Below are 27,009 nucleotides of genomic sequence, written 5' to 3'. Positions count from 1 at the left end.
AGCAGCAGCAGCAGGAATTTGGAGACAAATTCAAGGCCAGGGATCTCGGCCAAGCCCTCTGCAGCCTCCGAAAGCTTTTCCCTTCCCCACCCCAGTCCCCACCTCTGCCCCACCACGCTCCGCACGGGTGCAGCCCCCCAAGAGGGGCTCGTCTCACCCTCCCAGGTGGGGACCCAGCACCCCCCGGGTCCCAAAGCCCGCCCCAGCTCGCCGGGCGGGGATGGGGAGGCCCCGCCCCGGCCCAGCCCCGCCCCCTGAGGCCCCTCCCTCCGCGGGTCGGGGCGCGGGCTGCGGCGGCTGCGGCCACGGTCAGGGGCGCGGAGCTGCGGGCCGGACCGGACACGGCGGGCCACGGCCCGGGCAGCCTCGTGCGGTACCTCCTGCTCCGCTCGCCGAGCGCCGAGGGACAGTCGGCCAGGGCCGGGGCCGCGGTCGCTCCAGCGAGGTAAGAGCCGCGAAGACCCGAGAGACCGGCTCCCGAGGGGCTCCGGGGGTCTCCCGCCGGGGTCCTCGGCTGCTGCTCCGGGCGGCCCCCCATTACCGCGAGGCTGGGGCGGGGCGGCGGAGCCCCTGCGGCGAGCAGCCCGGTCCGGCGGGCGGACGAAGGGGTGGTGGGGGTGCGGGCGGGCGTGTGTGTGTCTGTGTGTCGCGGTGGGGGTGCCGTGGGAGGTGACGACGCCCCCTCTGCCCGAAGCTGCTGGTCAGTTCTTGTTGCCCGCCCCAAAGCTGGGGGCAGACTTTCCCGCACAGACTTGAGTGGGGCTGGCAGAAATTATCCGGATAATCCAGGGGGAAGCCCCCACCACCTGTGGAGGGCCAAATGCCCTGGCTGGGCAGGCTGTCTATGCGGGCGAACTCCCCGCTATCTCAGCCACAGAGCGGCTTCCCTGCCTCAGCGGGTCCGCCAGCCCGCGAGTCCCCGGCAGCCGCTGCCCCGGGACCCCTCTGCGTGGCCGCGGGGACGGCGAGGTGCCCGGGTCCGGGCGGGTAGGGGCGGTGTCAGCGCCGCTGAGCCACGGAGCAGAGGTGGGCACGGGGTAGGGGTGGGGTGCGGTGTGAGGCATGAACCCCCAGGCACACACCAGCCACTCCAGAGCCCCTCCCATTTTAATTACTGAACTCTGTCTCTTTGCCCTTACCCTAATTTGACAACTGATGGAGATGCAGCATGTTAAACATTTCAAAGTGAAGTCAAATTGTCACTTCCTGGGCGGAAAGAGACTTGAGAGAATTTCCTGAGCCTGACTGGGGAGGGAAAAAGGCCAGAAAGGCCATGTTCTGAGGGAAAAGGCGCATATTCTGAGGAAAAGCCTTTTACTTTGACGCGCCCCGGCCCCCAGCCCCCTGGCCCCCAGCGCTGACCGGATGATGCTCTCGCCTGACCCCCAGCACCTGCCAGGCACTTGAATATCCCTTTTTATGGTGGAGAAAGCTCTTGTTCAGAGGGGAAAGGGATTTACCCACTTCTCACAGGCTTATCAGTGACCAGATGGGACCCAGACCCAGGACAGGGTCCCCAAGGGGGAGCCCATTTCAGTCCGACAGACGTCACACCCCAGCTGTCACTAGGGAACACAAGATGGGGCCTGCCCGACTCACCACCTCAGGTCCCATTTTCAAATCTCCACACAGCAGGGACTTGATGGATTAACGGTCAGGATTGCCCTGGGAGGGGAGGGGGACTTTGGCCTGGACCTGATGTCTGGTCTCAGGACATCCCAGGACCACAGGCATCTTGGTGACAACTGATTGCACCTCTTTGCTGACACTGCAGCCAGCCCTCAGCCCGAAGTCTCCTGCCTGCCTGAGAAGCCCCAGCTCTGCCTGTCTTCTCTGCTAACCAGGCCGCTGGAGGTAGCTGGGGACGTCCCATCTCCAGGGCCAAGTCCCCAACCCAAACCAGTTGCCACTGAGGTGATTCTGACTCATGGTGACCCCATGTGTGTCAGAGTAGAACTGTGTTCTATAGGGTTTTCAATGGCTGATTTTTGGGAAGGAGATTGCCAGGTCTTTCTTCCAAGGTGCCTCTGTGTGGACTTGAACCTGCAACCTTTCAATTAACATCCGAGTGTTAACCATTTGTACCACCCAGGGTCTCAGGGCCCCCATTTGAGCCTGTGTCTGAGACGTCCCTACCCCATCCCTTGTCACATGGAAGGCAGTGGACACCCTGAGGGACCTGGTGGAGCGAGGGCTGCCCTGTCCACACTGCCCAGTTTGACAGTAGACAGAGAAGCGGCCCCACCATGGGGCTGTTCATGGTCTGAAAGCCCCAGTATCCTGGTGGGCTGCACCCATGGGCCCCCCAGCCATCAGCGAGCTTGTGAGAATTCTGTTAATTCCCAGATTTCTGAGCTGGGGTCCTGGGACTTGGAAACCAGATAATAATGAGGTCAGAGCTTGGTCTCCAGAATCTGGAAATAAGCTGTGGCTGGGTGGGGGAAGGTGGGCCTTCTGGTGTGGTGGGAACCATGGGTTCCAACCCCAACCGGATTGCTGGCTATGTGGCAAGTCATAGAAGCTCTCTGAGAGGCTCAGCTTTCACATCTGTAAAGTGGGGCCGGCATGGTTGTTGTTGGAGGAGAGTGAGGTCACAAATGTCTGTTGGAGGCGTCCTTGGCTGGTTGTCTTAGCCTCTGCTTCCTCCACCCCCGAGTCTGACTCTCAGACACCGGACTTGAGGGGGTGAGCGTACAGCTGCGGGTGTACGTACCATCCTCAGAGCTGGGGGAGTGGTGTGAATGTTTGTATCACGGTTGAGCTCCGATTCCCAAAAAGTGAGAATGAGAAAGTTGGAACCCAGTCTCAACCAAACCCCACCTTTGGGGGAACTAGTGCTTCTGCCCCAGGTTTCTGGCCATCAGTGTCCTGGGCCTACCTCACACTACCTCCTGGCTCTATTCCTGGGTGGTCACCAGGCACGTGTCTGATCTTTCATTTCATCCTGGGCTCTGGGCTCTCTCTGCCTTACTCCCTGGCAGAATCAGGGGTGGCTACATGTGACTTTAGGGCACCAGGAAAGCCCCTGCCCTCCAAACATCATTCCATCTTCCCAAACCTAATACTCCACCATTAGAGAGCCATTCCTTTGGCTTACTGCCTTGTACCCAGCTATGTCAGCTACTGAATCTCAGCATTGATAACTTGTTTAGCAGTTTTCAGGGCATGTGAGGAGAGTGTGAGAGGGCATAACAACAGAGGAAAGAGAAGGCTGGGGGAAAAGAGAAGGCTGGGGGGAGGTGGGGGGCGGGAGGTAGAAGATTGTACTTGCCAGCCTCACAGTCCTACAGAGAAGGGCCTAGCTGCTGAGCCCAGGGAGGCCCCAGGGAGAGGGATAGGCTTGGGGAGGTGGGGTGGGGGCAGGTGCAGGCCCAGAAAGTTGTCAACCTCAAGCGGAAATTCTCAGTGGTATGTGAAGTGGGCGGTCTGCTGAGAGAGCAGGTGTTAGATAGAAGCTTCCAGTCCTGTCGAGGTAGCTGAGGGTGGGGCTTTAGCAAAAGCATCCTTCCTTTTCTTCAGCGCTGTTTTCCTTTTAGAACATGGCCACAAGCCTTTTCTCTTCCGTGGGCGGTGCACTTTGCACATGCTGTGCCTGGCTGGTCCCACTGGCTGTTTAAAACTGTCACTGATCATTTGTTAGGTCAGTAAAATAATGAAATATCTCCTGCTGGGCTGTGCTGGGTGAGGACAGGCTCTACACCTGTGCTTCCTCGAACATTGCCATGTCTCTCTGATTGCCCTTTCTCAGAAGGAGCAAAAGCAGCACACTTTACTCAGACCCACGATTCTCCTGGGCTTCAAGAAACCTGGGGGTGCAGGTTTGGACTGGATCATCCTAATAGGCTTGGGGAGGTGGTTCCTTGCTCAGCCGGGCACCTGGGCCTAAGTTTTTCAGTTGAGGGGGTCAAGTGTGAAGGTGGGTGTAGGAGGTGACAAGTTAGTTCCCTGCCCAGGCAGCACAGGGGTTGAGTGTTGGGGAAGGGGCAGGCTGAGCATCACTCAGATCCTCATCAGGCCTGACAACATCCACTGGTCCTGGTCATGATGGACCAGCCATGAGCCAGTGAGTGCTCATTACCTGCTAGGTCAACACTGTCCCAAGTGTCTTGGACCAGGGGAAAGAAGTCACAGGTTACCAGTATGACCTTTTGGCTGTGAGCTCCCAAGTGATGACTATTCTTAGGGATTATTCTCAACCATATCTGTTCTTAAATAATAATGATGACATTGATGATAGCAATTCTTCATTCATTCTATAACAAACATTTAATGGGCACCTACTGTGTGCAGCTACTGTCCTAAGTAATTGGGATACAACTGCAGCACTATTGGCATTTGAGCTGGATCATTCTTTGTTGAGCTACCCCATGCATTGAGGAAGGCCCTGGGGGCACAAATCGTTAAGTGTTGAACTACTAACTGAAAGGTAGGCGGTTCACACCCACCCAGAGGTGCCTTGGAAGACAGGGCTGGCAACCTGCTTCTGAAAGGTCACAGCCTTGAAAACTCTATGGAGCCGTTCTACCCTGCACACATGGGGTCATCATGAGTCAGAATCAACTCAATGGCAATGAACAACAACAACCTGTGCATTGCAGGATGTTCAGCAGCATCCCTGGCCTCTACCCACTAGATGCCAATAACACTCCCCACCCCCCAGTTGTGACAACGGAAAATGTCTTCAGACACTGCCAGAAGTCCCCTGGGTAGCAAAACCACACCCCGCCCCCCACCCCACTGCCCCGTTGAGAACCACTAGGAATATACACAAAATGGACAAAATCAGTTCCTGTTCCCTTAGGAGCAAACATTCTAAAGGAGACAAACAATAAATATGCTAACGAAGTAAAATCTGTGGTAGGTTGCATGGTGGAAAATGCTGGAGAGGAAGACAAAGCCTCACTGAGCAGGTGACATTTGAGCAGAGGCCAAGAGGGAGGGAGGAAGCAAGACATGCAGAGAGCTAGGGGAAGAGAAGGCTAGGGAACAGCAGGGGGTCCCCGTGGCCAGGGCAGAATGGGCAGGGGGAGAGCAGAGGACATGGGTTTGGGTGGGCCCAGATACGAAGGGTAAAAGGGAGAGCCAGTGAGTGCTCCGCTCCGTACCTGGTAGGTGCACACACTGCCCCACGTGTCTAAGGTGCATGACCTTATTTAACCTTCGCAGTAGTCCTACCATGTAGGTATTATTGCCTTACTTCTTTTTCATATAAGAAAAGCAAAGCCCAGAATGGTTAAGTAACTTGTCCAGTGGTGGTGCATTTGGGCCATGAACTTCAGAGCCCATGCTCTAATACCTTAAAATAAAATGTGAATTTTGAAGCCACTCAGAACTGAGTTCAAATCCCAGCTCAGTCATTTAATAGCTGTGTGGCCTCGGACAAATCACAAGATCTCTCCAAGCCTGTGTTTCCAGGGGATGGAGATAACTACATTGCAGGGATTCTATAAGGACTGATGCTGGTGGCGCAGTGGTTAAGAGCTCCACCGCTAACCAAAATGTTGGCAGTTTGAATCCACCAGCCGATCCTTAGAAACCCTACGGGGCAGTTCTACTCTGTCCTATAGGGTTGCTATGAGTCAGAATCAACTCGATGGCAATGGTTTTGGTTTTTTGGTTTGATGCTATAATTCCTAGTGCTCTGTGATCGATAACAGCTCCCTGGCTTGTCTCTCGTGGTGCTGCCCTCCTGCCTCCTGCCTTTGTACACTTGTGCCAGCAGGAAGCCAGAGGGCAGGCGTCCCTCTGATTTCCCCCAGCCACGGGCTCTTGTTCTGGGCTTGCGTTTCTACTCACTGAGCTGCAGCAACTCCATCTGGTGGGGTTAAGGCCAGTATCTCAGGACATCTGGGGAAGTGAACTGCTCCCTCATCCGAGAGCTGAAGAGGAGGAGGAGTCAGCGCCTCCCTGGGCCTTCAAGGCTGGGCTGCTGGGTGTCACCTAATGCTGCTGGCCTGGCTTCTCCTGGGAGCGAAACCTGAACTGAAGGTACAGATATGTGGTCAAGCGGAGCCCTGGGCAGCTGACAAGGCCCTGTTACTGAGACTGTGACCCCAGGATTCCTAAGGCTCTAACTTAGAAAATCTCAGTAACCTATCTGGATGATGCGCATTGTCCAAGTGGCACATGTCAGAAGTAGGCTCCTAAATGGGAATGTGGATTAAAAAAAAAAAAAAAATACCCCAAAAGAGGGTGTAGAAAAGAGAAGCAGCTGATGGTATCCATAGGCGACCTCTTGTTAACTGTTGCTGTCTGACCCTCTTGCTCCACCCAAGTTTGGGGTGCTCCCTGGTGATGGGAAACCCCAGGAAAGAAGTCTGTGGGCCGTTGGGTACGAGGGGCTTGCTGGTGTGTGCTCAAGAGGGCACCCGGTGCATCTCAGAAGGCGTGCGTATCGGCCCACAGTGTGTGTGTGTGTGTGCACTTGCCCTGATCCCTGGGGAGATGGCTCTTAGAGCGTTCCTCTGTCCTCCATGGTCTGTGGTGTCTGGGGTTAGGGCTGTCCACGGCCCTCTGACCTTGCTGGGCAACCGCTGTCCAGAACACCTCCCACCTCCCCTCCTGGAATCTTTGCTCCTTTAACTCATCTGAAGATGACGCCCGACAGTTGGGTGGCCCTGTCCACACCATGCCCAGCTGTCTCCCAGCTGCCCTAGGCAAGGATGGCTGTGGAAAACAGCGGTGGCTTTTCCTGCTCATGAATCTTCCCAGGGGCTACAGCAGGAGGAGCCTGGCTTAGGGATGAGGCATCAGGAGACAAGGGTTGGAGGCCCAGGCACTCTTATTATATGGCATTAGGCAGGTCCCCACTCCTCTCCTCTCTGAAAAATAATGGGATGGGAGAGAGGGTTCATTTTCTCCACTCATATTTTCAGAACACCTACTGGGTACCAAGGGCCGGGTATACTTTAGGGAGTAAAGCAGCCCCTCCCTAAAATAGCCTCCAATCCATAACTGCTGAAGAAGTCCCTCCAGCTCTGGAGCTCAATGGTATCATGATTCTTTGAAAGTAAATCTGGACACAAGACACTGAAGAGCAGACCAAGCTGTGGAGGGGATACAGAGAAATCAAAGGCTATTTAATTATTCAAGAAGCAACATCCAGAAAAGGGAGCCACTTCCACTGGGTGGATTGAGGGGCCCGCAACTCCCCGACACCCACCCGGGCTTCCTCAGCACCCAGGTCCCCACTCGAGTCATTACCTGGTGGGTTAAGCTCTTGGTCTACAGAGGGTGCCTATAAAATACAACAATGATTCAGGTTAGGGTGGCAGGAGGAGGTTACTCCTAGGGCCCATGCTTAGAATGTTTATATCTGGCCTCTAACACTCACTGACTCTGGCAACATTCTCACCTTCCATGCGGGAGACCCAGGTTCAATTCCAGCCAATGTACTTCATGCGCAGCCATGACCCATCTGTCAGTGGTGGCTTGTGGTGGTGTCATGATGTTGAACAGGTTTCAGCAGAGCTTCTAGACCAAGGCAGACTAGGAAGAAAGGCCTGAAATACTTCGGAAAATCAGCCAATGAAAATCTTATGGATCACAATAGTCTGATCCCCAACTGATCATGGGGGCGACATAGAATTGGGCAGCGTTTTGTTCTGTCGTTGCGTGGGGTCGCCATGAGTTGAGGTTCCACTCAACAGTGGCTAACAACATAACAGCAGCCACTAACTTCCAAGGGACCTTGACCAAGTTACTTGCTTGCTTGCTCTCAGATTTCCTCATTGGGAAAATGGAGACAATAATAATAGGATTGTTGAGAGGGTTTGTTATTGTTGTTGAGACTAAAGGAAGCTTGGCAGATGAGAAGCCCAAGGTCACCCAGCTGATAGGTGGGAGAGCTGAGAATTGAAACCAAGTCCCTCTGGACCAAAGCCTGTGAGCTCCTTCCACTCGCAGTAGCTCAGGCAAAATGGGAGAGCTGATAAGAGGCCTCAAGCATGTGGTGGAGCCCAGGCCTGCGGTTGGTCGGATTCATGAGAACCTGGAATCAGGAACACGAGAGATGTCAAGGCCTGCAGCCCTTGAAGCTCTCTAACCCCATTCCACCCCTCTCCCACCCTACCCACCCTACCCCAACCTCCACTCCACCGCCACCTACTCCAACCCCTGGCCGCCCCATCCATTCCTTCCCTCTGCGGATCATGGGCAATGACAGCCCAGGGCAGCCAGTCTGGAAGACTGAGCTGTCCTCATGGGGAGGGAATCTGGTTGGGCCACCTTAGGCCAGGGTGTCTACCTTGGAACAAATCAGCTGGGGCCAGGGGGCCGTGACTATGCCTGGGGCCAAGAGGGCAGTTCTTGGAGAAAGGCCTGGGGCAGGGCAAACAGGGTGGGGGGGGCGGGCAGAAGACTTAACAGTGGGCAGAGTAACTCTGGGAAGTACTGTCTGGAGTCCTACCCACCAGGTAAATGGAAAAAAAAAAAAAAAAAAAGAGGCTGGTAAGTTGAGGCATTTCCAGAAGATGGTGGCCGGTAATACTTCCCGCTGCATCTGGAGCATCTTTGTACCAGGCACTCATTGCACTTTTTAATTTAATCCCCGCAAACAGCCCTTGGCAGCGGGAATTATCATCCCCGTTTTACAGATGAAGAAACTGAGGCTCGGAGACTTGCCTAAAATCACCTGGTTGATAAGTGGCAAAGCAGGGATTCAAACCTAAGTCTCTCTGATGCTCAAAGGGGCGAGGTTTCAGTGTGCCACTCTGAAGCCCCAGCCCCCAAGGAAGTGAAGGCATGAGACAAGAGGAAGAAACGCGTGGAGGGGAAAAAGGACAGAAAAGAGCAACATTTTGGAAGGAGGGTGACTTGTTTTTTGAATGGCTCTCGGTGTTTATTGTTATTTTCTGGTGATTGAAGTAATTCCTGCTTATTGCAGAACGCTTGGGAAGTGAGATCCATTGTGGGTAATTCCAGAGAGGAGAATAGGAATTGGCAGGAAAAAGAAGTTAGCAGGAGGAAGAGCTGGTGTAACTGCGGACAAACTTCTGCTCGGTGTTCAAGCCGCCGGCTGGATCCCAGCGCTGTGGGCACTGTGGGCGTTCCTGCTTCGGAGCCTGGGCTTCCTTGAGCCCTTCACGGAGGGCAAGAGCCTGTCATCAACTCAGACACAAGCCGGAGGGCAGAAACCAGGCAGTGCACAGGGGGCTGAGGTCAGGTGGAGCCTCTGCTTTTGCCTGGAAGGGAGCCAGCTGTCAGCCTGGGCTGGTGGGGGAGGCAGGAACCACTGGAATAAACCAGTGTTGGAACCGCTCTCCCAGTGGGGGGCTCTCCGGCAAAACAGCAACAGCATGGCAGGAATTTGCTCTGCAGCTTGGCAGCTTGGCAGCTTGGCGTGGGGTGGGGGGCACAGATGGGCAAGAAGGAAGACCCTGACTCAGATGAGAGAGCCTGGGGGAGGGGGGAGGTGTCCAGGCACTTGGGGGTCCTGGGGTCTTCAGGCAGCAGATCTGTGCTTTGTCGTTATCCGGGGCTGAGGAGTCGATTTCGACTCATAGCAACCCCATGTGACAGAGTAGAGCTGTCCCATAGGGTTTTCTAGGCTGTAATCTTTGGGGGAGCAGATCCACCAGGTGTTTCTTCAGCAGAGCCACTGGGTGGGTTTGAACCCCCAGTCTTTCAGTTAGCATCCAAGCACTTAATCTTTGCTCCAGCAGATCTAGGCTTAACCCAACCCCGCTGCTGTAGAGCCGATTCTGACTCATAGCAACCCTACAGGACAGAGTAGAACTGCCCCATAGGGTTTCTAAGGCTGTAATCTTTACAGAAGCAGACTGCCGAAATCTTTCTCCCACGGAGTGGCTGGTGGGTTTGAACCACTGACCTTTCGATTACCAACCAAACACTTAGCCAGCACTTAGCCCGTTGCCATGGAAGTGATTCCAACTCATAGTGACCCTATAGAATAGAGTAGACCTGCCCCATAGGGTCTCCAAGGAGGGGCTGAAGGATTCAAACTGCCCACCTTTTGGTTAGCAGCTGAGCTCTTAACCACTGCGCCACCAGGGTTCCAAAGTGCTTAGTCTCCTCTAATCCTTCCAAGAAGGAGCCCTAGTGGCACAGTGGTTAAGTACTGGGCTGCTAACAGAAAGAAACTCTACCGGAGAAAGATGTGGCAGTCTGCTTCTGTAAAGATTACAGCCTTGGGAACCCCGTGGGGCAATTCTATTCTGTCCTATAGGGTCGCTACGAGTCGGAATCGACTTGATGGCAATGGGTTTAATCCTCCCAACAAGCGCTCCCTCTCCTACATAATTGTGTTTATGTACACACTTTTAGTATATGCTCCTTAATTTGTGGCAAATCATATCCTTTGGCATAAATAGATGAAATCCTCAGGGTTTTTTATTGTAGTAAAATACGCATAGCATAAAATTTACCACTTCAAAGTACAATTCGGTGGCATTTAGCATATTCAAATGTTGGCCAACCACCACCTCTTTCGAGGTCCAGAACATTTTCATCATCCCAAAAGGAAACCCCATACACATTAAGCAGTCACTCCCCATACCTTCTGCCCCCCAGTCCCTGGACACCACCAGTCTGCTCTCTGTCCCTGTGGATTTGGCTATTCTGGGGTATTTTATATAAATGCAATCCTACAATATGTAACCTTTTGTGTCTGACTTCCTTCATTCATCATGTTTTCTGGGCTCATTCATATTGTAGTATGAATCGGTACTTTGTTCCTTTTTATGTCTGAATAATATTCCATTGTATGGCTATTACATTTTGTTTATCCACTCATCAGTTGATGGACATTTGAGTTGTTTCCACCTTTTGGCAATTTTGAATAGTGCTGTTATGAACATTCATGTTCAAAGTTTTGTTTAAAAGCTTGTTTTCACTTCTTTGGGGTATATACTAGGAGCGGAATTGCTGAGTTATATGATAATTTTATGTTAAACTTATTGAGGAGACACCAAACTATTTTCCCCAGCAGCTGCAGCATTTTACGTTCCCACCAGCAACGTATGAGGGCTCCAGTTTCTCCACATCCTCGCCAACACTTGTTATTTTCTCAACAACCTTATGAAATATCATGGTTACTCATGTCTCACAGATGAGCACATGGAGGCTCAGAGCAGTTAAGAAACTTGTCCAAGGCCACATAGCTGGCTGTGGCAAGCCTTATTTGAGCTCAGGGGCTCTGCACACTCCACCACCAGCCTATTCTCTCCAGTGCTCATGGGTTCACAGGACTGTCTCTCTGCTCCGGGCTCCTGACTCCACACCTGGCTCCCCCTGCCTGTCATGGTTTCCTCTCTAAACAGAGGCCCCACTGAGCACACAGCTGGGAGGACCACCATGGCACTCAGGGGGCAGAAAGAGTTTCTGTGTCAAAAAACAGCACCTTCCCCATGGGGTCACACATTCAGACACAGCCCCACCCCCAGCCAGAAGCCTCAGAGGCAGGTGACTTCTTGCATAAATCTCACTTGCCCTGAAATGGGTGCTGTTCCCTGGTGGGTGACCTTCACAGGCACCTCTGCATCCCAGAGGCAAAGATGCCTGGGCTCAGCCTCACCTTGTTCTGCAGAAGGTGAGTCCTTATGACAGGCCACTGCCAGGAGTGGGCTGTGCGGTCTTGGAGTGTGTGATGTGGTCAGGAGCCCCCACACCCAGCAACAACCTTGAGGGGGTGTTGGCTCCTGGAGAAGGTGAGGGACTCACTCTGTGCATGGAAAATGTTCTTCTTTCTTACCTCCTGTGTCAGGACAGCTTGATCACTCTCCCCACCCACCTCCAACTCCATTTGTACACTGAGATCCCCCTTTGGCCTTGCTACTGCCCCATAGCAGTGGCCTTGACCTTTTTCCTCGATCTTAACTCCAATAACCCAGACCCCACAGCCTGACCGTCCTGGACGTGTCTCCTGTCTTGGTGGTGATGTGGGGTGACCGTGAGCCCTGTGCTCTCAGAAGCTAGGCTTAAAGCCCTCTCCCACCTCTCCTAGCCCGTGTGACCTCAGGCCAGTGATGTGACTTTTCCAGTGCTGTGAAATGGGGAATAGGAAAACCGCATTCAAGGAGCCCTGGTGGTACAAATGGTTAAGCACTCAACAGCTAACTGAAAGTCGATGGTTCAAACTCAGCCAGTGGCTCCACAGGAGAAAGACCTAGTGATCTGGTCCCGTAAAGATTACAACCTAGAAAGTCCTGCTCTGTCACATGGAGTCACAGAGTTCTGCTCTGTCACATGGGGTCACTATAAATTGAAATTGATTCGAGGGCACCCAACAGCAAGGTGGCACTCACAGAGTCATTGTGAGGACAAATTGAGGTTGTTGCTTAGAGAAGCACCTAGAACCACGCATGCCTGGCCAGGGCAAGAATTCGCCAACACTGGTGTTGTGGATTGAACAGTGTCCCCTCAAAAATATGTGTTGTAAATCCTAGCACCTGTATCTGCAGTTATAATCGTGTTTGGGAATGGGCTTTCTTTGTTATGTTAATGAGGTCATTTCAGTGTAGGGTGTGTTTTAAGTCAATCTCTTTTTGAGATATAAAAAGAGCAGATTAGACACAGAGAAGGAAGCACAAAGGAGGGGGAGACACACACCACATGAAGATTGCCAAGGAACCAAGAAGCAGAGGCTGAAAAGGGACAAGGATCTTCCCCCAGAGCAGACAGAGAGAGAGCCCTCCCCTAGGGCCAGTGCCCTGAATTCAGACTTCTAGCCTCCTAGGCTGTGAGAAAATTAATTTCTCTTTGTTAGCACGACCCACTTGTGGTATTTCTGCTATAGCAGCCTAGAGGACTAAGACAACTGGGTTCCTCCCTTATGCTCCTCCTCACCTTAGCCAGCTGCTCAGCTGACCTAAGCTACCTGCTGGACTGGGGCCCAATGCCACTCTTGTTCTTTCCTCACCTGCCTGAGTCCCAGGTCAGTATCGGGGGCCCTTGTTCCAAGAAAAACCCTGACAGAGTGGGTTCAGTTACTGTGGGGTGACCGAAGCCCCTTTTGGCTTCAACAGATGAGAGCATTTTAGCAGGAATCCTACCTGCCTCCAGATGTAAAAATCCTCAGAAGGAGGTCTAGTGCCCATCCCTCCATCATGGCCCCACCACAGGTGTGTGTTGGCAGAACCACAATATAATCGCTGCCCTAGCAAACCCTACTCAAGGGCTTCTTGTGTGCTAGACACAGTACTAAGCCCTTTGCTCATTCAGTCCTCACACAACTCCATGTGCTTTATAGATGCAGAAACTAAGGCACAGAGAGGTTAAGTGACTTGCCCAAGGGCACACAGCTGGTAAGTGGTGGAACCCAGACTCAAACCCAGAACGAATTTAAATGATGAACGCTTGGTTTTTATAACTTCTTGGGAAGGAGCCCTGGGTCTGAACTTAGAGTGGGTAGGTTTCCTCAAGCATCCTCTGCTCTGGGGGCTTCAGCAACCCTGGACTCGAGTTGTCCGAGGATAGGGGCTGGGCCTGGCATCCTCCCCTCTGTGTCCCCAACTCCAAGCACAGTGGCAGGTGTGTGGTGGGTTTAGACCCCACTTGGTCCTCTGCACCTGCTCTGTGTGCTGCCCTCTCTGAACCCTTCCTGCAGGGCATGACTCCAGCCTCCTCTCACCCACTCCCATGGGATGTTTCTGGGAGCCTGAGAGGGGAGCAGCAGCCATGGGCCAGGCACTATGCCCCACACATGTGACCACACGTCCTCATCTTCGCACCTCTGCAAGGAAGTCTTATCTCAAGTTCCCAGGTGAGAAGATGGAGGGCCTGAGAGGTTAACTGAAATGTCCAGGCAAGAGCACACAATTGACAAATGTTTGTGGACCAAACCAGTTGGGGAGCTGGAGGGCCTAACAACAGCCAGTGACAGTGCCAGGTGTAGGCTCGGCTTTGTGCACAAATTATGTCATTCACTCGTCATCACAACCCTTGAAACAGGCAGTATAACTGTCCCTATTGAGGACAAGGCTGTAACCAAACTTAGACTAAAGTGTTACTGGCTGATAATACTATTTGCACCACTTGGATTTTAGCTCAGCTTTGACGGCTTTTGAGCCTGAGGTGGGTTCAGCAGGGGAGATGTATTTGAGCCTATGGGAGTGGCCCTGATTACCTCCTGTAACCTTCTCCTTCATCACCACAGCCAGATGATTACCTGTATTGAGACCCTGCTGAGTAGACTCCAGCACCAGGAGCAGAGAGGAGCAGGACGTTCAGTCAGATATGTGTGCGGCTCTTGCACGTTGATCGAGAACTTGTCGTCAACCCCAGTGCCGGCAGGTACTGCCTGGCCATTAAGAGAGCACCTCTGGGCTCACCCAGCTTCAACATCAATTTATATCAAAACCATCGCCAAAAATTTTTTTTTTCTGCCCTGCCTCTGCAGGGGGAAATATAGTACGAGAGGCACAATATAGAGACATCATTCTTCCTTATTGATTTCCTCCGCTCCCGCTCCCCCCCTTCAGATCAGCACAGCTGTCTCCCTCCTGACAAATGTGTTGTTGTGGGAAGAATGAGGGCCACTCATCATCTGAGGGGCCCGGGGAAACTGCAGTGGGGACGGGAGGGGCTGAGGAGGGGGGGAAAAGCTGGAGCAAATCGAGTTAGCCAAGGAAGGGCAGCCAGGGACAGCAGCATTGGTCACACTGGGAGGCAGTGAGGGAGCAACCAGCAGCCCTCTCTCTGCAGCCCCCCTTCCCACCCCAGCCCCTATTCCCACCCAGAGGAATTCAGATCCAGCATGGGGGTGAGGAGAGAGAGCCACCCAGCTCAGGGTACCCGTTGACCCCATGTCCTAGGGATTGGACATCCTCGTTGAGTGGCCCCAGGGCTCTGTTCTCCTCCTGTCTCCTGCCTCTTCACAGGGTGCATGGGGTGAACACAGGCAGAAGACGGCACCTGAGAAGGTACACGTTCAGGTTCAGGTTCAGGCTCCATCTTAGCCTCCTTGGGCAGGACAGCTCTCTCAGCTTCTATTTTCTCACCTGGAAAGATAATAGGAAGATGGATAATGCCATCTTCCTATGACTGAATAAAAGATCAAATGAGCTCGCAAGCCTGTGAAAGCACTTGGTAAAATGTTGCTAATGCCGAGGGTCAAGGTTGGTGAGTTGATCAACAAACAGTCTGTGACTTGTGGTTTCTGCCCCCTGATCTACTGACTTAGCCCAGTGCTTTTCCCGGCTCCTACCTGTGTAGCCTTTGTGGGATCAGATGATCGGAATGTACAGCCTGGATCACTGTGAAGGTTTAGAAATTAAACAAGAAAGAAGCAAGGAAATAGATGAAAACCCCCACTCCTCCTGGAAGCAGGTCCTGCTACAGCTCCAAGCCAGGCTGACCTGGTGCTCAGATCAGTGAATCATAAACAAGCCAGGAGAGGTGAGAAAACCGCCAGCCTGCCTCCAGCCGCAGGAGCCCCTGGGCTCCTGAGGGCAGGACTGAAGGCCACCACTGCTCACAGGTCTGCACCTCTCCCCAGCACTCCCTTCCTGCCATCAGCACCCGCCTTTGCCCTTCCTGTGCCTCCCCTGGGCAGCCTTGTCCTGTCTCAGATCTCTGGGCTGTGGTATACCTTGACTGAACTGACCAGGGAGGGGGCCTGAGGACCCTGTTAATGGCCTGCGGAGCCTCACATGACCAAAACATTTGCAGACTGAGGTTAGCTGTCCATTAAGCTATGGAACAGAGCACTCAGTGTATATGGGACACGGTTAAATAATGAAAACAAAAATAGAACATTGCAAGAGCCTGGGGCAGACTGGCTGGTGCCCCATGAAGAAGCAGGGAAAGCCATCGGGGAGAAGGAGAACATTCACCTCAGCCTCCTCTCTGATGGCAAGTTGCTCGGGCATAAAATACAGGTTTTTCTTCATTACAGTTTATCTTTTGTTAATTTTTAAATTTATGTATATATGTGTGTATGTATATGATGTTGCTAAGTGCCATTGAGTCGATTTTCAACTCATGGTGACCCCATGTGACAGAGTAGAATTGCTTCATAGGGTTTCCTAGGCTGTAATCTTTACGGCCAACCGACTGGAAGAGATCTATATTTGTGCCCATTCCAAAGAAAGGTGATCCAACAGAATGCGGAAATTATCAAACAATATCGTTAATATCACACACAAGTAAAATTTTGCTGAAAATCATTCAAAAATGGTTGCAGCAGTACATTGACAGAGAACTGCCAGAAATTAAAGCTGGATTCAGAAGAGGACACGGAACGAGGAATATCATTGCTGATGTTACATGGATCTTGGCTGAAAACAGAGAATAGCAGAAAGATGTTTACCTGTGTTTTACTGACTATTCAAAAGCGCTCGACTGTGTGGATCATAACAAATTATGGATAACATTTCCAAGGGCGGGAATTCCAGAACACTTAATTGTGCTCATGAGGAACCTATACATAGACCAAGAGGCAGTTGTTCAAACAGAACAAGGGGATACTGTATGGTTTAAAGTCAGAAAAGGTGTGCATCAGGGTTGTATCCTTTCACCACACTTATTCAATCTGTATGCTGAGCAAATAATCTGAGAAGCTGAACTATGTGAAGAACAGGGCATCAGGATTAGAGGAAGAGCCATTAACAACCTGCCACATGCAGATAACACAACCTTGCTTGCTGAAAGTGAAGAGGACTTGAAGCACTTACTGATGAAGATCAAAGACCACAGCCTTCAGTATGGATTACACCTCAAAATAAAGAAAACAAAAATCCTCACAACTAAACTAATAAGCAACATCATGATAAATGGAGAAAAGACTGAAGTTGTCAAGAATTTCGTTTTACGTGGATCCACAATCAATACCCGTGGAAGCAGCAGTCAAGAAATCAAAAGACATAGTGCATTGGGCAAATCTGCTGCAAAAGACCTCTTTAATGTGTTGAAAGCCAAAGATGTCACTTTGAAGACTAAGATGCGCCTGACCCACGCCATGGTATTTTCAATTGCCTAATATGCATGCAAAAGCCATACAATGAATAAGGAAGACCAAAGAAGAATTGATGCCTTTGAATTATGATGTTGACAAAGAATGATGAATATACCATGGACTGCCAAAAGAACGAACAAATCTGTCTTGGAAGAAGTAGAGCCAAAATGCTCCTTGGAAGCAAGGATGGTGAGATTTAGTCTCACTTACTTTGGACATGCTATCAGGAGGGACCAGTCCCTGCAGAAGGACATCGTGCTTGGTAAAGTAGAGGGTCAGTGAAAAAGAGGAAGACCCTTAACAAGATGGATTGACACAGTGGCTGCAACAATGGGCTCAAACATAGCAACGATTGTGAGAATGGTGGAGGACCAACTAACAGCAACAACAATCTTTATGGTAATCTGCTTGTGGGTTCAAACCACCAGCCTTTCAGTTAGCAACCAGGTGCTTCACCTTGCACCACCAGGGCTCCTCTATATCTATATCTGTCTGTGTGTGTATATTTGTATATATTAAACACACACGTACATAAACACACTCGGCTGCTTGCTGAAAGGTTGGAGGTTCAAGTCCATCATGAGGTGCCTTGGAAGAATGACCAGGGAATCTACTATCAAGAAATAAGCCATTGAAAACCCTGTGGAGCACAGTTCTACTCCAACATGCATGGGGTTGCTGTGAGTCAGACTTGACTCTCTGGCAACTGGTTGTGTGTGTGTATTCACCCCTAGTTGGAGAAATAACTTGTGCTCGTTATTGAAAATTGGGAAACACAGATGAATAGAAAGAGATCACCTTCCCTCTTCTCCCCCAACTCCATGAAGTTGGATGGGGGTGTTAGAGCTCTCAGGTACCACTCCTAAGAAACAGAGGGGGACGCAGAGTTTGTACTGAATTTGAGACTTCCAGTTTTGGCAACAGTGAACTGAGCTAAGGCACACTCATTCAACTACCAGCACATAAGAAGTTTTAAACACATAGTTGACTGAAAAGAAAAAAAAGGATATCCCCAGGGAACTCAGACCCCAAGCCTTGAGCCTGTGAATCGAGACCAAGGAGGACCAGGGGATATTGGACCCGAATACAGGCCATAGCAGCTCGAGCCTGGAATTTTAATGCCCACTCAGGAAGACATATGGCCTTGGGCTCTAGAAAGGCAATAGGTTGAAACTGAGATGCCTCCTCCATAAAGAGCTGACTAGAGACTCACCAACTACTAGTCCAAGAAACCTGCCAGGCCACTGGGTCAGTGCAGCTGCTCTAGGTAGATCCTGGATGGACTTGTTTATTCTTTCTACTTCTCTGATTTAGTTCTCTGGTTTTCTTTAATTAGTACCAAATAAATAAATAAAACAAAACAACAGAAAAAAACAAACCTGTTGCCATTGAATTGATTCCATCTCAAAGCGACCCTATAGGACAGAGTAGAGCTGCCCCATAGGGTTTCCAAGGAGTGGCTGGTGGATTCAAACTGCCAGCCTTTAGTGTTTAACGACTGTGCCATCAGGGATTCAGGTGAATAGAGTATTATGAATTCAGACTCTGCATTGATAGCTATCTCAGCCTTTGCCCTTTGGTTTCTTGAAGGAGACATTTCCCTCTACCTACATCTTTTTACAAATTAGCAAACCATTGATATTTTATATGATACTTTTTTTTTAATTTAACATCATCTTGCCAACATTTCCATCAATGACTACGTAATAATCCATTGAGTGACTAAACCGTAGTTCATATATCCTTTCCCTTACGAGAAGGGCATTTTGGTGGCTTTGTGCATTTTGCTATTGTAAACCACAGTGAATAAACACCTCTGCGTGTTTTGTTACTTATATTTATATTTACTCCCCTAGCAGTGGTTCCCAGAAGCAGAATTGTTGGAGCCCAGAGAAGTGACAATGCTTAAGTCTCAACGCTTGTTGCCAAGTCGCTGTGCAAAAGGGTTACACCACTCTATGTTTCCACCTGCAGAGTATGAAAGTTGCTGTTACAGAGGTGAAGTGTTTTTTTAATTAAACTATTTTGTGATAACTGTAGACTCACATGCAGTTGTAGGAAACCATATAGAGAGATTTCAGGCCTCCTTCACCCAGTCTTCCCCGATGGTAACATCTGGAAAACTATGGTATGGTATCAGTAACCAGGATATTGACGTTGCTGCAGTCAAGGATCACTACAAGGATCTCTTTTATTGACACCCCAGCCTTCTTCCCTCCCTCTTCCCCTTCCCTGACCACGGCAGCCAGTAATCTGTTCTCTATTTCTTTATTTTTGTCACTTCAAGAATGTTATACAAATGGAGTCATCAGGTGAAGCTCTAAAGTAAATTTTTAATAGACTAGTCTCTGGACAGGAGTCCCTAGGTGGCACAATTGGTTAAGTGCTCAACTACTAACTGAAAGGTTGGTGATTTGAACCCACCCAGAAGCACCTCCGAAGAAAGGCCTGGCAGTCTGCTTTTGAAAGGTCACAGATTTAAAAATCCCATGGAGTGTAGTTCTCTGCACACATGGAGTTGCCGTGGGTTGCAATCTGCTCAGCGGCACCTGGTACTGGTACTGTAGTCTCTAGACCGGCCACATTATGTAATTTTGAATTTTCTATTGTTGTTGTTTTTAGTTGCCATCTTCATGATCGTTGGTACGGTTGAGTCCGTCGTTACAGGTATTATGTAGTGAGTGCCTTCCAAGCTGGGGGGCTCATTTTCCAGCATTATATTGGACAGTAATGTTGTGATTTCATTGGCTAATTCTCAGAAGTAGATCACCCTGCCTTTCTCCCTTGTCTGTCTTATTCTGGAAGCTCCACTGAAACCTATCCACTGTGGGTGACCCTGCTGATATTTGAAATACTGGTGGCATAGCTTCCAGCATCATAGCAATACGTAAGCCACCTTAAAAACGTATAAAGAAACAAGTGGATTTAATTTTTATTATTATATTTTAGCTAGCTCAAAATGCCATTTCAACATGTAATCAATATAAACAATCACTGATGAGATATTTTACATTCTTTTTTCATACTCCACCTTAGAAATTCATCGTGTACGCTGTACTTTCAGGGTGTCTCATTTCGGATTGGCCACGTTTCAAGTGCTCAAAAGCCCTTGGCTAGTAGCTGCTATATTGGACAGCTCAGCCAAACTGAACTGAAATCAAATACAGTCATCCATCACTTAACGTCCACGACGCGTTCTGTGAAGTAGGATGTTATGTGAGTTGGTTGTTGTGCGAACACCTTATTACACACAGGCAGTCCCCAGGCTGTAAACAAGTTCCATTCCTAAGTCTGTCTTTAGGTTGAATTTGTATGTAAGTCAAAATAGGTACGGTTCGTATCTAACGTCAGTAAGTCACATGTTTGTCTTGGTATATAGCGTACCTTTCTCTGCACAAAAAACTTTAGAGAAATACTTTCAGGTACACTTAAATATCTTTAACATAATAATACAGTGATAATAATAATAATGTTTTGATACAAGTCTCAAAGAGTACCCATTTGTTATTAGGAACTATCGTATGTGCCTTCAACTTTTAGTATAATAGCCTTTACAGGGGTTGGGAGCACAGATGTATATGTGGTGGGACATTGTCCTAACAGACATTATGCTGCGCCTGACTATCTAAGCAAGGCCACCCAGCCCAGGCCCCCTCCGCTTTGCCATGATAAAATGCACGTAAGGGGATTATGAACTGGTTAGCAAGCGTCAGTGGCAGCCTTCGCCAGGCTGGGGGTTCACGCTTGTCTGCCCAGGGAATGCTTTGTGCTGCTGTTTCCAGACCAATGCTTCTGTAGCCCAGTGGCTCTGAGGCCAGTGAGGTGGTGTTGCAACCTGAGAAATGGAGTGGCGGTCCCTTGCTTGCCCTTCCTCTCGTCCCCAGCCCTCTCCTAGGGTGCCCAGTGAGCAGTGAAATCCCTCCATCCTGACCTTGAGTTCCCTCCCAGACCTTTAATTTCATCCAGGCAGGCAATATTAAATCTCTTTGAAACACTGTGTAGTTGTTAGCTGTATTGGAGTCAGCCCTGACTCATGGCGACCCCATGCACAATGGAACTAAATGCTTCCTGGTCCTGCGCCATCCTCATGATTGGCTGTGGGTCAGACCACTGTGATCCATAGGGTTTTCATCGGTTGGCTTTTGGAAGTAGATTGCCAGACTTTTCTTCCTACTCCATCTTAGTCTGGAAGCTCTGCTGAGACCTGCTCAGCATCACGGCAACATGTAAGTCCCCATGGGTGGTGGCTGCACATGAGGCGCATTGGCCAGGAATCAAACCTGGGTCTCCGGCATGGCAGTCAAGAATTCTACCACCAAACCACCCCTGCTCATAAAAACACTGTAAGCACCTTGACTTCATCTCTTGAGCGACATGAGGCATCCTCTGTGGACTCAAGAAATTCGTGGCAGGGCTGACCACTGGGCCACCTTCCAGGGCTGAAAGAGCAAATGGACCTTCACTCTGCCTCTGGGGACAGGCCCTCCCATGTAGCCTTGGGCTTCCTCACTCATGCAAAGGGATATGCTCAGAACCAAGCCACTGGGACCTCTGGTCCACCCAGACATCAGATCATTTTAAGTCAGAGTGTGGGGAGAGGGAGCAGAAAGCATCGTGTGGAGAACTAACTCCTTAGAGAAACACACCATCCCTCTTAAGCTTTTCTCTGCTTGCCCATCAAGTTCAAGTCTCTTACCCTGAAGTGGCTGGTGCATCCTTTTCCTTTTTGCACTGGCCTTCGGGCGGCTGGAGCACTGGGCTCGTGGGTATTGTTCCTGAATCCACAACAACCTGCCTAGCAACTCGATCTGACCCAGGGCTCAGGGCTCACTGGGCAGGGGCTGGGACATGTGGGAGAAGGGCAGGGATATAGGGGGTGGAGAGAAGGGGAGACTGGAGGTAAGTCCGCAATGCCACAAGAATCCTGTTGTCTAGTGAAATGTGCTGGAGGCAGGAAAATGGTGCTGGGAGGAAGTATTTATAGAAGCACAGCCTGGTGCTCTGTAACCTGGAGAGGCCACATTTGATTGCCTTGCAGGGGTCTTCAGTCTGCAGCTCAGCATTTCTGTCTGAGCGTGTCTTCTGCAGGGTGCCAAGGCTGGGCTCCAAAAGTATTCTCTCCCAGAGCTTCCCTGAGACCGGAATGACTCCCCCCCCCCCGGGGTTCCCTGACCGCTCTTCCCCTATTTTCCCTAGAAGGAAGAATCAGCAGAAAAAGACGTTTCTCTCTGGGAACAAGCCAAAACCTAAACCCACTGCCGTCAAGTCTATTCTGATCTAGCAACTTTATAGGACAGAGCAGAACTGCCCCATATGGTTTCCAAGGCTATAACCTTTGTGGAAGCAGATTGCCACATCTTTCTCCCGCGGAGTGGCTGGGGGGTTCGAATCTCTGGCCTTCTGGTAACCAAATGAGCACTTTAATGACTGCATCACCAGGGCTTCTTGGAAACATAAATACTGACTGTAATGTGGAAGGGACTAGGGCATAACCAAAAATAAATCAGTGTGCCAGCAGGCAACACAGTTGTTCTCTGCACCTCCATCTTCTCCATCATTATCACCATCGCCATTTTATAAGGAGAATATCCAGGTTTTCCATCCATCTGAGTGATGCAAAGGCCAAGGAGAAAAGGACTTGAGATCTTCAGCTCTCCCATGTTAGACAAGAGGCTGATAATGCTGAGAAAAATTAGGATATCATTTCCATTTGGCAGTCAAGAATCTCCTCTTTTCAGACTAATGGACCACATCTACCATGGCATCCACCAGGCTGAGTCCAGTACAACGAGATGGTGCCTGGCTACCACCACTAACTGTTCTGACAGGGATCACAATAGAGGGCCCCAAACAGAGCTGGAGAAAAATGTAGAACAAAACTCTAACTCACAAAAAACAAACAAAAAAAAGACCGAACTTACTGGCCTGGCAGAGATTGGAGAAACCCCGAGAGTCTGGCCCCCGGACACCCTTTTAGCTCAGTAATGAGGTCACTCCTGAAGTTCACCCTTCAGCCAAAGATTAGACAGGCCCATAAAACAAAACAAGACTAAAGGGGCACACCAGCCCAGGGGCAAGGACTAGAAGGCAGGAGGGGACAGGATAGCTGGTAACAGGGAACTCAAGGTCGAGAAAGGAGAGTGTTGACATGTCATGGGGTTGTTAACCAATGTTATAAAACAATATGTGTACTGTTTAATGAGAAGCTAGTTTGTTCTGTAAACCTTCATTTAAAGTACAATTAAAAAAAGAATCTCCACTTTCCAGAAGCAAGAGTTCCCCAGGTGGTGAGCTAAGCACCCTGACGAAACTTACTTCTGTGGCTCGAGAAGAAGCAGGCTGAGAGAGAAATGAGAGGCAGTTTAGTGTAGCCGGTAGCAGAGTCAGATTCCTGGGCTCAAATCCCAGCTCCTCCACTTTCTAGCTGGGTGACCTTGGGCTGGTTGCTTAACCACTCTGTGTCCCATACAATGGAGATAATAACCATAGTTAAAATTAACAATGTGCACTTACTAGGTGCCAGGCTGGGATCCCTATTTTAAGCTCAAGACATGGGCTAGTTCATTTAATCCTCATAACCCTCTAAATAACCAGTTGCCATTGAGTTAGTCCCAACTCATAGTGAGCCCATCTGTGTCAGAGCAGAACTGTGCTCCACAGGGTTTTCAATGGCTCATCTTCTGGAAATAATTAGGCCTTTCTCCCGAGGCACCTCTGGGTGGCCTCGAACTCTGAGCTTTTGGTTAGCAGCCGAGTGCATTAACTGTCTGCACTACCCAGGGACCCCCCAGCTGTATGAATAAAGCACTGTTACCATCTCCATTTTAATAACAGTGCCTACCACAAAGGGCTGTTGCAAGGATCAGGTAGATTAACGCGTGTGAATTTCCTCAGCACAGTGTCTGCTGTATAGCTAAAAACAGCTGCAGGGATGGGGGAGGCAGAAATGCACACAGGTGAGAGAAGCATCAAACTCCACCATCTGGATGCAGAAAAAGGGTAGAAAATCCTTGGCCAGCTTTCTCTGCAGGCTCCTGCCGCCTGGACCTGATAGATGGCCAGTGTCACCAAAATTAGATCAAGTCTGAACATTTTCCCTGTCTACATATATTAAAACACAGGGTACAAAGTTGTTTTCCTGTTTCTCCCTAGCTTTTACCGCACCCAGTGGCCACGGGGTCACACCAGAGGTGTGAGGAGGGAGCTAAGTAGCAGCACAAACAGCCTCCTAATTGCCAGCGATTAAGATTTCATGCCACTAAATTACAAAGTTTGCAACCTCCATGGCCACTGTGTGAAGTGGAATCTAAAGGGGAAAGGAACGATGCAATCCTGCTTTTTCCAAGTACTGTTTTGTTTCCACAGGTGCCACAGAATGCAAACCCACTTATGTTGCTGTGGAAGCTGGGGTGGGCCTGGCCTTTGGTCTGGTCAGGCCAGTCTGGGACTGGTCTTCTCTGCTGCAGGGCTCTCCGATGGTGTGCCCCGTGGACAGGGTGGCAAGGCAGAGGGGTGTGCCCGTGGTGCGCAGCTGACGTACGGGCGGGGCTCGGAGAGATGCGAGCCATATTTTGGAAAGTCAGAAAGCTCTAAGACACAAACACATTTGCTCGAGAACCCACCCCGTGTTGTTGAAAGGAGAAGGCAGTTGTTTATTTTTTTTAATTTATGGATTAAATGAAAAGGAAAGGAGGTCTCTGTATCTTCATAGGTAGAGACATGGGGCCGGGGGAGAAGTAGACAGAGCCTGGGCTTGGGGACCAGACACCTAGGTTTGAGTCCAAGCTCTGCCACTTATGAGCTAGTGACCATCATGTCTTCAGCCTCAGGTTCCTCATCTATAAAGAAAGAATAGTGATGCCGGCCTGGCTCCATTGATGCTCAGTAAACAGAAAAACCCAGTAAATGGCAACTATCATCATTGCTGGTTTTTAACTCTGGAGCCCTCTGAACATATACTTGTGGGATGTAGTCACAGAGCAAACCCCACCTCCCTTTTTGTCCCCCACTGCCCCTTTAAAGTTATTCCATGGGGCTAGTTCTTCCCTTTAGCCCAGATGAACACTCAGGTCACCTCTATGACTTATCTGGTTTCTCAATAATGCAAGGTGCTCCAGCCAGTCACTGGACAATCAGTCTCAAATGACAGTCAAACCTTCCAACCTGATGCAAAATGATAACCACCTCCACTCAGCTGTTGTGATGGGAAGCCCAAAATCCTGGAAGGGGGTACACTGGTCTGTTTTTCTCCTTGTCTGCCCTTCTCCTCCATGCTTCATTTTTGAAGGGGGAGCAGGAAGAAGAGGCAGGAGACATAGGAGAGTTCTGGTATAGTCATGAGATGGTACTTAACCCTTTGAGCTTGGGAGGTGTTCAAGACTGTCTTTTCCCATTGCCCCTTCATGGTGTTCTTCTTTGTAGTTCTCTTGATGTGAATTTTGCACTCTTCCATGGTTTCTTTCTCAGCTTCATGAAAATCCAATTGTTTGCCTCCAACTTCTCTCTACTGAGGCTCCTTCACCTTTCCTGGCTGCCACCTTGGATGGGATGCAAATCAATTCCATGCCAGCTTTCTCATGCTTGGCCCACATCTGGTCTATGGAAACACTTATGCACCCTTTGCCCCAACAAACTCTGGAAGTACAAGCCAATCACAGAATAGCAGCAAACTCGCCTTTGCTCCCACCATCAAAGCAAATAGTCCTTTCTTGGAATGAGCTATCTGACTGTAGAGGCTCATCAGTAGCCCTTCCACTCGTTCGTCTTCACAAAGCCCTCCTCACGGTAATAGTTTCACCATCAGTGGGGCTGAGACACTTAAGGGTCTCATATTTACCAGTTCACTATCACCTCATTAAGGAGCCCTGGTGGTGAAGTGGTTAAGCTCTTGGCTGCTAACCGAAAGGTCTGCAGTTCAAATCCACCAGCCACTCCTCTGGAGAAAGATGTGGCAGTCTGCTTCTGTAAAGATTACAGCCTTGGAAACACCATGGGGCAGTTCTGTTCTGTCCTGTGGGGTTGCTGTGAGTGGGAAATACACTCAATGGTACCTAACAACAACATCACCTCTTTACTCTAAGTCTTACTGGATGCTCTGCTGATAACTTACTTTAGAACTTAGTATCTACCCTCTTAGGAATACGTTTTCCATACATATGTAAATATAAGAACATATATAATATATAAAATACTTATATGGTACATATGATTATATTATTTTTTACCCAAGAGTATCATACTATACACAATTTCCTGCATTTGTGCATTTATTGGTAATAAATCTTGGAGAGCCTTCCATATTGAACATACCAAGTTCCTCATATTTAGGAGTTACGGTAAATTAACTATTAAGTATTCCATTGCATAGTTGAATCCGACCTTATTTATCCAGCCTCCGCTGGTCATTTAAGTTGCTGCTGTTTCTTGTGATTGCAGACAGTCCTGCAGAGACATCCTTCCTCATGCTTCTTGGTAAAGTTTTACAGGTATATCCACAGAGTACATTCCCGGCCTTAGAATTGCTAGGTCATGGAATGTTTACATTTTAATTTTGGTGGATATCACCAAATAGATCTGCACTCTCACATTCCCACCAAGTGTGTGTGGTGTGTGTCTCACAACCTTGCCAGCCCAGGATATGTTTGAATTTCAAATTTTGACCTATTAGATGATAAAATGATCTCATTTTGATTCTTAGTGTTTTAATCATGGGTGAGATTGAACATGTTTTTATATAGATAGGACAATTGTAGATCTTTTTTAGTAACCTGCCTGTTCACACCTTTTGCCCATTTTTTCTAGCAGATTGTTCATCTTTTTCTTACTGATTTACACAAGGGAGTCATCCCTTATAAAGTTATCCCTATTTCACAGATGAAGAAACTGTGATTCAGAGAGGTGATATGGCTTGCACAGAATTTGCCTGATCCCAAAGCTCATGTGCCATTCACCCCCCTACATGGCTGTTAATTCTGGGGATTGAAATATGACCCCCAGGTGAGTAGCATCTAGGGCCTTAAAAGCTTGCAAGCAGCCATCTAAGATCCAACTATTGGTCTCTACTTGCCAGAAACAAAAGAGAGAAGAAAACCAAAGCC

General features: G+C 49.6%; 1 protein-coding gene and 1 long non-coding RNA gene across 4 annotated transcripts in view; one reads left to right on the top strand and one right to left on the bottom strand.

The window, feature by feature from the left end:
• The first annotated feature begins 285 nt into the window (after nucleotides 1–285).
• The window catches only part of CACNG5 (calcium voltage-gated channel auxiliary subunit gamma 5), a 49,939-nt gene continuing 23,215 nt past the window's right edge, over nucleotides 286–27,009 (top strand). For all 3 annotated transcript variants that reach the window (XR_007514205.1, XR_007514206.1, XM_049861286.1), the window contains exon 1: nucleotides 286–445. The gene's annotated coding sequence lies outside the window, so the exon portion shown is untranslated. The remainder of the gene's footprint in view (nucleotides 446–27,009) is intronic.
• On the bottom strand, nucleotides 5,807–7,381 carry LOC126063113 (uncharacterized). Its single transcript, XR_007514209.1, has 3 exons — nucleotides 7,355–7,381; nucleotides 7,204–7,237; nucleotides 5,807–5,982 (listed from the first exon to the last, which is right to left on the bottom strand). It is a non-coding gene; the product is annotated as an uncharacterized LOC126063113 (long non-coding RNA).

Source organism: Elephas maximus, chromosome 19 (genome assembly GCF_024166365.1).
Source record: "Elephas maximus indicus isolate mEleMax1 chromosome 19, mEleMax1 primary haplotype, whole genome shotgun sequence".
In the NCBI taxonomy this organism is placed as follows: Eukaryota; Metazoa; Chordata; class Mammalia; order Proboscidea; family Elephantidae; genus Elephas; species Elephas maximus.
This window is presented reverse-complemented; position numbering and strand designations above follow the sequence as displayed.